The sequence below is a fragment of the Anoplopoma fimbria genome, unplaced genomic scaffold (assembly GCF_027596085.1).
Source record: "Anoplopoma fimbria isolate UVic2021 breed Golden Eagle Sablefish unplaced genomic scaffold, Afim_UVic_2022 Un_contig_11964_pilon_pilon, whole genome shotgun sequence".
Taxonomy (NCBI): Eukaryota; Metazoa; Chordata; class Actinopteri; order Perciformes; family Anoplopomatidae; genus Anoplopoma; species Anoplopoma fimbria.
In genome coordinates this window covers 1-6342 of record NW_026551530.1, presented here as the reverse complement: position 1 = coordinate 6342, position 6342 = coordinate 1, and the positions used below count along the sequence as shown (strand labels likewise).

Here is a 6342-nt window from a genome sequence, read left to right as displayed (position 1 = left end):
GACTTGCCGGTATAGAAATGACACAAATCCAGTTAAATGATGGCTTTCATCATTCCTAAGCTCATCGATCATTTTCTTTTCAATTTTATGCTAACGTATTCTACATTTCAACAGTAAATATTAATCTTTTTACTGCACTACATTTGTGATCCTTATAGCCACTTTGTACATTCTGATTTGACATTTAAAAGCTGTGAGTGTGTCTGGCAATCTGCAGGCGCTCCCTGTATAGACGAAAGAGCAAAGCGTGGTGATATAGTATCTTTAAAAGGCCCTTTGGTAGGCGCAATATTTGCTTACGGCCATACCACCCTGAACACGCCCGATCTCGTCTGATCTCGGAAGCTAAGCAGGGTCGGGCCTGGTCAGTACTTGGATGGGAGACCGCCTGGGAATACCAGGTGCTGTAAGCTTTTTTCACTCCTCTTTACAAAAAGCAGAGGCGCTGCTGCTTTTTCAGTGGACACCGACAGGGTGGGAAGGAAATAGCTAGATCATGACTTGCCGGTATAGAAATGACACAAATCCAGTTAAATGATGGCTTTCATCATTCCTAAGCTCATCGATCATTTTCTTTTCAATTTTATGCTAACGTATTCTACATTTCAACAGTAAATATTAATCTTTTTACTGCACTACATTTGTGATCCTTATAGCCACTTTGTACATTCTGATTTGACATTTAAAAGCTGTGAGTGTGTCTGGCAATCTGCAGGTGCTCCCTGTATAGACGAAAGAGCAAAGCATGGTGATATAGTATCTTTAAAAGGCCCTTTGGTAGGCGCAATATTTGCTTACGGCCATACCACCCTGAACACGCCTGATCTCGTCTGATCTCGGAAGCTAAGCAGGGTCGGGCCTGGTCAGTACTTGGATGGGGAGACCGCCTGGGAATACCAGGTGCTGTGTAAGCTTTTCACTCCTCTTTTAAAAAAGCAGGCGCTGCTGCTTTTTCAGTGGACACCGACAGGGTGGAAGGAAATAGCTAGATCATGACTTGCCGGTATAGAAATGACACAAATCCAGTTAAATGATGGCTTTCATCATTCCTAAGCTCATCGATCATTTTCTTTTCAATTTTATGCTAACGTATTCTACATTTCAACAGTAAATATTAATCTTTTTACTGCACTACATTTGTGATCCTTATAGCCACTTTGTACATTCTGATTTGACATTTTAAAAGCTGTGAGTGTGTCTGGCAATCTGCAGGCGCCCTGTATAGACGAAAGAGCAAAGCGTGGTGATATAGTATCTTTAAAAGGCCCTTTGGTAGGCGCAATATTTGCTTACGGCCATACCACCCTGAACACGCCCGATCTCGTCTGATCTCGGAAGCTAAGCAGGGTCGGGCCTGGTCAGTACTTGGATGGGAGACGCCCGGAACTACCAGGTGCTGTAAGCTTTTTCCTCCTGCTTACAAAGCAGAGGGCGCTGCTGCTTTTTCAGTGGACACCGACAGGGTGGGAAGGAAATAGCTAGATCATGACTTGCCGGTATAGAAATGACACAAATCCAGTTAAATGATGGCTTTCATCATTCCTAAGCTCCTCGATCATTTCTTTTCAATTTTATGCTAACGTATTCTACATTTCAACAGTAAATATTAATCTTTTTACTGCACTACATTTCCAGATCCTTATAGCCACTTTGTACATTCTGATTTGACATTTAAAAGTTGTGAGTGTGTCTGGCAATCTGCAGCGCTCCCTGTATAGACGAAAGAGCAAAGCATGGTGATATAGTATCTTTAAAAGGCCCTTTGGTAGGCGCAATATTTGCAGCCCATACCACCCTGAACACGCCCGATCTCGTCTGATCTCGGAAGCTAAGCAGGGTCGGGCGTGGTCAGTACTTGGATGGGAGACCGCCTGGGAATACCAGGTGCTGTAAGCTTTTTTCACTCCTCTTTAAAAAGCAGCGGCGCTGCTGCTTTTTCAGTGGACACTGACAGGGTGGGAAGGAAATAGCTAGATCATGACTTGCCGGTATAGAAATGACACAAATCCAGTTAAATGATGGCTTTCATCATTCCTAAGCTCATCGATCATTTTTCTTTTCAATTTTATGCTAACGTATTCTACATTTCAACAAGTAAATATTAATCTTTTTACTGCACTACATTTGTGATCCTTATAGTCACTTTGTACATTCTGATTTGACATTTAAAAGCTGTTAGTGTGTCTGGCAATCTGCAGTGTGTCCTGTATAGACGAAAGAGCAAAGCATGGTGATATAGTATCTTTAAAAGGCCCTTTGGTAGGCGCAATATTTGCTTACGGCCATACCACCTGAACACGCCCGATCTCGTCTGATCTCGGAAGCTTGGCAGGGTCGGGCCTGGTCAGTACTTGGATGGGGAGACCGCCTGGGAATACCAGGTGCTGTAAGCTTTTTTTCACTCCTCTTTACAAAAAGCAGAGGCGCTGCTGCTTTTTCAGTGGACACCGACAGGTGGGAAGGAAATAGCTAGATCATGACTTGCCGGTATAGAAATGACACAAATCAGTTAAATGATGGCTTTCATCATTCCTAAGCTCATCGATCATTTTCTTTTCAATTTTATGCTAACGTATTCTACATTTCAACAGTAAATATTAATCTTTACTGCACTACATTTGTGATCCTTATAGTCACTTTGTACATTCTGATTTGACATTTAAAAGCTGTGAGTGTGTCTGGCAATCTGCAGGTGCTCCCTGTATAGACGAAAGAGCAAAGCATGAGGTGATATAGTATCTTTAAAAGGCCCTTTGGTAGGCGCAATATTTGCTTACGGCCATACCACCCTGAACACGCCCGATCTCGTCTGATCTCGGAAGCTAAGCAGGGTCGGGCCTGGTCAGTACCTTGGATGGGAGACTGCCTGGGAATACCAGGTGCTGTAAGCTTTTTTCACTCCTCTTTACAAAAAGCAGAGGGCGCTGCTGCTTTTTTCAGTGGACACTGACAGGGTGGGAAGGAAATAGCTAGACATGACTTTGCCGGTATAGAAATGACACAAATCCAGTTAAATGATGGCTTTCATCATTCCTAAGCTCATCGATCATTTTCTTTTCAATTTTATGCTAACGTATTCTACATTTCAACAGTAAATATTAATCTTTTACTGTACTACATTTGTGATCCTTATAGTCACTTTGTACATTCTGATTTGACATTTAAAAGCTGTGAGTGTGTCTGGCAATCTGCAGGCGCTCCCTGTATAGACGAAAGAGCAAAGCGTGGTGATATAGTATCTTTAAAAGGCCCTTTGGTAGGCGCAATATTTGCTTACGGCCCATACCACCCTGAACACGCCCGATCTCATCTGATCTCGGAAGCTAAGCAGGGTCGGGCCTGGTCAGTACTTGGATGGGAGACACCTGGGAATACCAGGTGCTGTAAGCTTTTTCACTCCTTTTACAAAAAGCAGAGCGCTGCTGCTTTTTCAGTGGACACCGACAGGGTGGGAAGGAAATAGCTAGATCATGACTTGCCGGTATAGAAATGACACAAATCCAGTTAAATGATGGCTTTCATCATTCCTAAGCTCATCGATCATTTTCTTTTCAATTTTATGCTAACGTATTCTACATTTCAACAGTAATTATTAATCTTTTTACTGCACTACATTTGGGGCAATCTGCAGGTGCTCCCTGTATAGACGAAAGAGCAAAGCATGGTGATATAGTATCTTTAAAAGGCCCTTTGGTAGGCGCAATATTTGCTTACGGCCATACCACCCTGAACACGCCCGATCTCGTCTGATCTCGGAAGCTAAGCAGGGTCGGGCCTGGTCAGTACTTGGATGGGAGACCGCCTGGGAATACCAGGTGCTGTAAGCTTTTTTTCACTCCTCTTTACAAAAAGCAGAGGGCGCTGCTGCTTTTTCAGTGGACACCGACAGGGTGGGAAGGAAATAGCTAGATCATGACTTGCCGGTATAGAAATGACACAAATCCAGTTAAATGATGGCTTTCATCATTCCTAAGCTCATCGATCATTTTCTTTTCAATTTTATGCTAACGTATTCTACATTTCAACAGTAAATATTAATCTTTTTACTGCACTACATTTGTGATCCTTATAGCCACTTTGTACATTCTGATTTGACATTTAAAAGCTGTGAGTGTGTCTGGCAATCTGCAGGCGCTCCCTGTATAGACGAAAGAGCAAAGCGTGGTGATATAGTATCTTTAAAAGGCCCTTTGGTAGGCGCAATATTTGCTTACGGCCATACCACCCTGAACACGCCCGATCTCGTCTGATCTCGGAAGCTAAGCAGGGTCGGGCCTGGTCAGTACTTGGATGGGAGACCGCCTGGGAATACCAGGTGCTGTAAGCTTTTTCACTCCTCTTTACAAAAAGCAGAGGGCGCTGCTGCTTTTTCAGTGGACACCGACAGGGTGGGAAGGAAATAGCTAGATCATGACTTGCCGGTATAGAAATGACACAAATCCAGTTAAATGATGGCTTTCATCATTCCTAAGCTCATCGATCATTTTCTTTTCAATTTTATGCTAACGTATTCTACATTTCAACAGTAAATATTAATCTTTTTACTGCACTACATTTGTGATCCTTATAGCCACTTTGTACATTCTGATTTGACATTTAAAAGCTGTGAGTGTGTCTGGCAATCTGCAGGCGCTCCCTGTATAGACGAAAGAGCAAAGCGTGGTGATATAGTATCTTTAAAAGGCCCTTTGGTAGGCGCAATATTTGCTTACGGCCATACCACCCTGAACACGCCCGATCTCGTCTGATCTCGGAAGCTAAGCAGGGTCGGGCCTGGTCAGTACTTGGATGGGAGACCGCCTGGGAATACCAGGTGCTGTAAGCTTTTTCACTCCTCTTTACAAAAAGCAGAGGGCGCTGCTGCTTTTCAGTGGACACCGACAGGGTGGGAAGGAAATAGCTAGATCATGACTTGCCGGTATAGAAATGACACAAATCCAGTTAAATGATGGCTTTCATCATTCCTAAGCTCATCGATCATTTTCTTTTCAATTTTATGCTAACGTATTCTACATTTCAACAGTAAATATTAATCTTTTTACTGCACTACATTTGTGATCCTATAGCCACTTTGTACATTCTGATTTGACATTTAAAAGCTGTGAGTGTGTCTGGCAATCTGCAGGCGCTCCCTGTATAGACGAAAGAGCAAAGCGTGGTGATATAGTATCTTTAAAAGGCCCTTTGGTAGGCACAATATTTGCTTACGGCCATACCACCCTGAACACGCCCGATCTCGTCTGATCTCGGAAGCTAAGCAGGGTCGGGCCTGGTCAGTACTTGGATGGGAGACCGCCTGGGAATACCAGGTGCTGTAAGCTTTTCCTCCTCTTTACACCACTTTGTACATTCTGATTTGACATTTAAAAGCTGTGAGTGTGTCTGGCAATCTGCAGGCGCTCCCTGTATAGACGAAAGAGCAAAGCGTGGTGATATAGTATCTTTAAAAGGCCCTTTGGTAGGCGCAATATTTGCTTACGGCCATACCACCCTGAACACGCCCGATCTCGTCTGATCTCGGAAGCTAAGCAGGGTCGGGCCTGGTCAGTACTTGGATGGGAGACCGCCTGGGAATACCAGGTGCTGTAAGCTTTTTCACTCCTCTTTACAAAAAGCAGAGGGCGCTGCTGCTTTTTCAGTGGACACCGACAGGGTGGGAAGGAAATAGCTAGATCATGACTTGCCGGTATAGAAATGACACAAATCCAGTTAAATGATGGCTTTCATCATTCCTAAGCTCATCGATCATTTTCTTTTCAATTTTATGCTAACGTATTCTACATTTCAACAGTAAATATTAATCTTTTTACTGCACTACATTTGTGATCCTTATAGCCACTTTGTACATTCTGATTTGACATTTAAAAGCTGTGAGTGTGTCTGGCAATCTGCAGGCGCTCCCTGTATAGACGAAAGAGCAAAGCGTGGTGATATAGTATCTTTAAAAGGCCCTTTGGTAGGCGCAATATTTGCTTACGGCCATACCACCCTGAACACGCCCGATCTCGTCTGATCTCGGAAGCTAAGCAGGGTCGGGCCTGGTCAGTACTTGGATGGGAGACCGCCTGGGAATACCAGGTGCTGTAAGCTTTTTCACTCCTCTTTACAAAAAGCAGAGGGCGCTGCTGCTTTTTCAGTGGACACCGACAGGGTGGGAAGGAAATAGCTAGATCATGACTTGCCGGTATAGAAATGACACAAATCCAGTTAAATGATGGCTTTCATCATTCCTAAGCTCATCGATCATTTTCTTTTCAATTTTATGCTAACGTATTCTACATTTCAACAGTAAATATTAATCTTTTTACTGCACTACATTTGTGATCCTTATAGCCACTTTGT

At 43.4% G+C, this 6342-nt stretch overlaps 10 non-coding genes and 3 pseudogenes across 10 annotated transcripts; all 13 read left to right on the top strand.

Moving 5' to 3' along the window:
- Window positions 1-294: 294 nt before the first annotated feature.
- On the top strand, window positions 295-413 carry LOC129115646 (5S ribosomal RNA). The gene has a single exon (XR_008533202.1). It is a non-coding gene; the product is annotated as a 5S ribosomal RNA (ribosomal RNA).
- A 379-nt stretch (window positions 414-792) lies between these two features.
- LOC129115651 (5S ribosomal RNA) lies at window positions 793-914 on the top strand (annotated as a pseudogene).
- Window positions 915-1287: 373 nt separating this feature from the next.
- Window positions 1288-1405, top strand: LOC129115652 (5S ribosomal RNA; annotated as a pseudogene).
- A 371-nt stretch (window positions 1406-1776) lies between these two features.
- Window positions 1777-1896, top strand: LOC129115650 (5S ribosomal RNA). Its single transcript, XR_008533205.1, has one exon. It is a non-coding gene; the product is annotated as a 5S ribosomal RNA (ribosomal RNA).
- Window positions 1897-2274: 378 nt separating this feature from the next.
- LOC129115653 (5S ribosomal RNA) lies at window positions 2275-2393 on the top strand (annotated as a pseudogene).
- Window positions 2394-2771: 378 nt separating this feature from the next.
- On the top strand, window positions 2772-2891 carry LOC129115648 (5S ribosomal RNA). The gene has a single exon (XR_008533203.1). It is a non-coding gene; the product is annotated as a 5S ribosomal RNA (ribosomal RNA).
- Window positions 2892-3271: 380 nt separating this feature from the next.
- On the top strand, window positions 3272-3390 carry LOC129115649 (5S ribosomal RNA). The gene has a single exon (XR_008533204.1). It is a non-coding gene; the product is annotated as a 5S ribosomal RNA (ribosomal RNA).
- A 318-nt stretch (window positions 3391-3708) lies between these two features.
- LOC129115645 (5S ribosomal RNA) lies at window positions 3709-3827 on the top strand. The gene has a single exon (XR_008533201.1). It is a non-coding gene; the product is annotated as a 5S ribosomal RNA (ribosomal RNA).
- Window positions 3828-4208: 381 nt separating this feature from the next.
- On the top strand, window positions 4209-4327 carry LOC129115657 (5S ribosomal RNA). The gene has a single exon (XR_008533209.1). It is a non-coding gene; the product is annotated as a 5S ribosomal RNA (ribosomal RNA).
- A 379-nt stretch (window positions 4328-4706) lies between these two features.
- LOC129115656 (5S ribosomal RNA) lies at window positions 4707-4825 on the top strand. Its single transcript, XR_008533208.1, has one exon. It is a non-coding gene; the product is annotated as a 5S ribosomal RNA (ribosomal RNA).
- Window positions 4826-5202: 377 nt separating this feature from the next.
- On the top strand, window positions 5203-5321 carry LOC129115655 (5S ribosomal RNA). The gene has a single exon (XR_008533207.1). It is a non-coding gene; the product is annotated as a 5S ribosomal RNA (ribosomal RNA).
- Window positions 5322-5473: 152 nt separating this feature from the next.
- On the top strand, window positions 5474-5592 carry LOC129115654 (5S ribosomal RNA). Its single transcript, XR_008533206.1, has one exon. It is a non-coding gene; the product is annotated as a 5S ribosomal RNA (ribosomal RNA).
- A 379-nt stretch (window positions 5593-5971) lies between these two features.
- Window positions 5972-6090, top strand: LOC129115644 (5S ribosomal RNA). The gene has a single exon (XR_008533200.1). It is a non-coding gene; the product is annotated as a 5S ribosomal RNA (ribosomal RNA).
- Window positions 6091-6342: the final 252 nt, after the last annotated feature.